The following is a 5,723-nucleotide window of genomic DNA, read 5'->3' on the forward strand; positions in this document are numbered from 1 at the left end:
ATGGCTTAAGGCCATCTAATAACGATAATAGCGGAAGGCTTGGAAGATAAGTGAGTCCATCAACTCCAACGGCATCACTAAGTATAGAACCACGACCTAAAAGCACCTTACTCGTCGTCTGAAAAGTCTGCAACATGAACGTTGCAGCCCGAAACGGGTCAGCACATGGAATGTGCTGGCAATGTAACACATAGAGAGCAATGAAAGAATAAGACTATACTACATGCATATTTGGCTGGTGGAAAGCTCTATGGTTATAGTTTTGCGTAAAGCCAATTTTTCCCTACTGCAAAGGAATAAATTTTATTTAACTATCATGGTGGTTGTTAACATTGAGAATGGTCAGCATCTCATCCCAATTAAGCATCATCATTAAAACCCAACAAATTATATTAGAGTAACATCATGCGATTCACATGATAATCAAGTACTAGATACTCAAGATGTCTCCATAACCGGGACACGGCTAACCATGATTAGTTATACACTCTTCAGAGGTTTGCGGCACTTTCCCCACAAGACTCGATCTCCTCGTTGGATTCTCGCACTACATGGTGTTTGAGAAACGGATGACCAAGACATAGTCTTTCAGAAGCGCTAGCACCTTACGAACGGGTAGACTGTACCAACCTACATCCCCTACATCTGCTAGTCTACCACTGTAAGAGTTCGCACGACTTAGTCAACTATGCTAGAGCCCATAGTAGCTTGTGGCTGCACACGGAAGTTTCTAGTATGAATAATCTCATGATCCCTTTGAGCCTGGGTGGCGGTCCAAAAGAAAACAGGCAATCACTTGAATACACAGGTGCCTCAATCCACCCAGATGTGTGTTTAAGTTAACACCTTAGATAAACCATTAATTTAACAAACTCACATCTGTCATGGATTTCACTCACCCAATCCACGTCTACTAGCATAGCATGGCATAATAAGCAAACGTAGAAGTAACTCCCAAAGGTTTGATAATATAACAGGTAATAGGTACTACCTCAACATTTAATTAGATCCTAATCATGCAATGTGTGAGGACTGATCTAATGCAATAAAAACTGGGTAATAGGAAGTATGATCAAAGTGTTACTTGCCTTGTTGATGATCCGTCAAACCTAGCGATTTGAAGTAGCAAGCGGCGCACTCCAGATACTCTATCGCAAACAAACAAGCATACAATAAGTACTCAACTAATGCACAAGTCGAATAAGAGATCTAACCAGAAAGTTCAACTTAAGAACTCCGGTTGGCAAAAAGAATCAAATCAAACGAAGCAACGAAAGACAAACGGCAAAAGAAACAAGCTCCATTTACTAATCTGAATCTAGGGAAAATTTTACTGTGGCAAAAACTTGTTTGAGTTGGTTAAATGGAAAGAGAGTTTCGAGATGAAACTCCAGGCGCTTGAATCGCCTGATTCCGATAAACGAGCGAAAAGATAAACTAAAACAAACATCGGATCAGGAATCGCGATCAGAAAAATTGCGGATTTAATCCGAGAAAAAGAAAAATGACGAACAGGTTAATGAACGTTTGTTAACTTGAACTAAACGATGAACGCATTCGTTAAAACGAACGAACGAGCGAACGCTCGCTAAAAAAATAAACCAGAAAAAACCGATCTATTTAAAAAAACGAAAACTAGGGTTTTCTAAAAAAACCGAAGCGGTTTTTCTCTAAAAACCGGCGGCGGCTACCTCTGCTCGGGCTCCGGCGAAGCTCCGGCGGGGCTCCGGGCGGCGGCGGGTGGTGCGGGGCGGCGGAGCGGCGCGGGCGGCGGCTGCGGTGGCGGCGGCGCGGGCGGCGTTGCGGGCGCGGGCGGCGTGGGGAGGCGGCGGTGTGGCGGCTCCAGGGGGGCTCGGCGGGGTTATAAAGGGGGCGCCAACTTGGGGAAGGGGGCGGCCTCGGGAGGCGTGTCCTCCCCGGACACGGCGGCGGCGATCGGGACTGTCCCGATCCGGCTCGCGGAGGCGGCGGCGGCTGGGCCGGCTCGGCTGGGCCTGGCCCAGTCGGGCGCGGGGTTTTAAACAATATCGCTACAACTAAAAAATTCTAGAAAAATAAATAAAATCTAAAAATGCCAAAACAAATTTTCACCGTCTAAATAAAATATTTAGAACAGGATGAACATTTTCTTGGCCCTAAATGCAATTTTTGAAAACGTGCAATTTTTCCTAAATTCAAATAAAAGCCAAATAAAACCAATAAATCTTATTTGATTTTTATTAAATCCTCAGTATTTCTCTTTATTTTGGGAAAGTCATTTTATTCCCTCTCTCATATTTGGATGATAGAAATAATTGAAGATAAAATAAATAAAATCAAATGATCCTATTTTCAAAATTTGAGAAAACTCAAATTGAAGATAAAATAAATAAAATCAAATGATCCTATTTTCAAAATTTGAGAAAACTCAAATATGAAAATAACGAAATCCCCAACTGTCTCCGAGGTCTTTGAGTTGCGTCGAATTTCTAGGATCAACCAAAATGCAAATAAAATATGATATGCAATGATGATCTATTGTATAACATTCCAAATTGAAAATTTGGGATGTTACAAACCTACCCCCCTTAAGATGAATCTCGCCCTCGAGATTTGGGTTGGCTAGAAAATAGGTGAGGGTGGTCCTTCAGCAAATTTTCCTCTCGTTCCCAGGTTGCTTCATCCTCCGTGTGGTGGCTCCACTGAACTTTGCAAAACTTAATAACCTTGCTGCGGGTGACTCGGCTGGCATACTCAAGAATCTTGACTGGTTTCTCCTCATAGGTCAAATCACTGTCCAATTGAATCGCTTCTAGCGGCACTGTATCTCTCAGCGGTATATCAGCCATCTCTGTGTGGCACTTCTTCAGCTGGGAAACCTGGAACATGTCGTGAACTCCTGACAATCCTTCGGGCAATTCCAACTTGTAGGCTACTTCTCCCATACGCTCCAAAACTTTGTATGAGCCTACAAAACGTGGCGCTAACTTTCCCTTAACTCCAAAGTGCTTAACTCCTCGAAGTGGGGATACTCGAAGATAAACTCGGTCCCTGACTTCGTAAACTGTCTCCTTGTGTTTAGAATCTGCGTAGCTCTTCTACCTAGACTGGGCTACCTTGAGCCTATCGCAAATCAATTTTACTTTCTGTTCAGACTCCTTAATCAGATCTGGTCCAAACAACTGACGGTCTCCAACTTCATCCCACGACAACGGGGTCCTGCACCTCCTTCCATACAAGGCTTCGAAAGGGGCCATCTTCAAACTGGATTGATAACTGTTGTTGTAAGAAAATTCTGCGTATGGAAAATTCTCGTCCCAACTAGATCCATAATCTAGCGCACAAGCTCTCAGCATATCCTCCCAAATCTGATTGACTCTCTCAGTCTGTCCATCTTTCTACGGATGGAAAGCCGTACTGAATTCTATCCTGGTACGCAAAGTTTCATGCAACTGATTCCAGAACTTTGAGGTAAACTGGGTCCCTCTATCGACTACAACCCAAATTGAGTCATAGCCTGAACATGTTTTGGGCAATCCGGTAATAAAAACCATGCCTAGCTTATCCCACTTCCATTCGGGTATCGGCAATGGCTGTAGCAATCCCGCTAGCTTCTGATGCTCTGCCTTTACTCTCTGACACACATCACAAACTGCTACATACTACGCAATATCCTTCTTCATTCTGGTCCACCAGAAAGTATCCTTCAAATCCAAATACATCTTGGTATTTCCTGGGTGAATCGAATATGGTGAATCATGGGCTTCTTGCAGAATCAACTTTCTGATCTCCGAATCATTAGGCACATAAACACGGTCTTCAAACCATAATGTATTGTGCTCATCCTCACGAAATCCTTTAGCTTTTCCCTTGCTCATCTTCTCCTTAATAGAAGCAATCTCCTTGTCAGTCTTCTGGGCTTCTCTGATCTTATCCATCAAAGTAGACTGGATCTCCAATGCTGCTACATAGCCTCTCGAAACTATCTCCAAACATAGCTCACGAAGATTTTCGGCTAACTCCCTTGGTAAATCTCCCGTCATTAAGGTGTTGACATGACTTTTACGGCTCAACGCGTCAGCTACTACGCTAGCCTTTCCAGGGTGATAATGCAATCTCATATCATAATCCTTGATGAGCTCCAACCATCTCCTTTGCCTGAGAATCAACTCCTTCTGTGTGAAAATATACTTCAGACTCTTGTGATCCGTGTACACCTCACAATGGTTTCCAATGAGAAAGTGTCTCCAAGTTTTCAATGCATGCACTACGGCTGCTAACTCCAAATCATGCGTAGCATAATTTAACTCATGAGGCTTAAGCTGTCGTGAGGCATATGAAACAACTCTTCCTTCCTGCATAAGCACTGCTCCAAGTCCTCGACCTGAAGCGTCACAATACACCTCATAATCCTTGGTCTGATCTGGCAAAATCAACACCGATGATGTAACCAAAAATTTCTTCAACTCCTGGAAACTAGCCTCACATTCCTCAGTCCATATGAACTTGGTATCCTTCTTCAACAACTCCCTCATAGGTTTCGCAATCTTCGAGAAATTTTAAATGAATCTCCGGTAGTATCCTGCGAGTCCAAGAAAACTCCGGATCTCTCCAACTGTTGTTGGCGCCTCCCAATTTGTCACAGTGTCAACCTTGGTGGGATCCACTGCTATACCTTCTCCGGATATAACGTGTCTGAGAAATCCAACTTCCTTCAACCAAAACTCACATTTGCTAAACTTGGCATATAACTGATGTTCTCTGAGCTTACCAAGTACCAAACGCAAATGCTCCTCATGCTCCTCTTCATTCTTCGAATAAACCAGAATATCATCAATGAACACTATGATGAACTTATCCAAAAACTCCATAAACACTTTGTTCATCATGTTCATAAAATATGCAGGTGCGTTAGTGAGACCAAATGACATAATGGTATACTCGTACAGCCCATACCTGGTGGTAAAAGCTGTCTTAGGTATATCCTGTTCTCGAATCTTCAACTGATGGTACCCTGATCGCAGATCGATCTTGGAAAATACCTTAGCTCCTTGCAATCGATCAAACATATCATTGATCATCGGTAGTGGGTACTTGTTCTTGATGGTTACTTCATTCAATCCTCGATAATCAACAACCATCCTTAACGATCCATCCTTCTTCTCCACTAGAAGTACTGGCGATCCCCAAGGCGAAGAACTTGGGAGAATATAACCTTTATCCAGTAACTCCTTAATCTGCTTTTTAATCTCTTCCAAATCCTTTGCGGGCATCCTATATGGTCTCTTAGATATTGGCCCTGTGCCTGGCAAAAGCTCAATCAAAAACTCAATATCTCTATCCGGTGGCATGCCTAGCAACTCTTCTGGAAATACATCAGGGAAATCCTTCACTACCGGTACTTCCTCTTGCACAACTCCTGTTAACGAATTCACTTGAGTCCTCTTCGGCACATGCCGAGATACGTACTTGACCTTCTCCCTTCTGGGGTGGTAAGCAAAATTGACTTACTGGCACATTCAATGTTCCCTTCATACTTCGATAATCAATCCATGCCTAATATCACATCCAATCCTTGGGATTCCAATACTATTAGGTCTGAGGGAAATACGTAGTTACCAATCCTTAATGGTAACCGATCACACCATAGACTAACCATATATTCTGCTCCAGGCGAGGTTACTAACATGGGTGACCTAAGGGCTTGGGTTGGCAGTTTATACTTATCCACAAATCCCCTTGAT

The sequence above is a fragment of the Triticum urartu genome, chromosome 7, assembly GCF_003073215.2.
Source record: "Triticum urartu cultivar G1812 chromosome 7, Tu2.1, whole genome shotgun sequence".
Classification (NCBI taxonomy): Eukaryota; Viridiplantae; Streptophyta; class Magnoliopsida; order Poales; family Poaceae; genus Triticum; species Triticum urartu.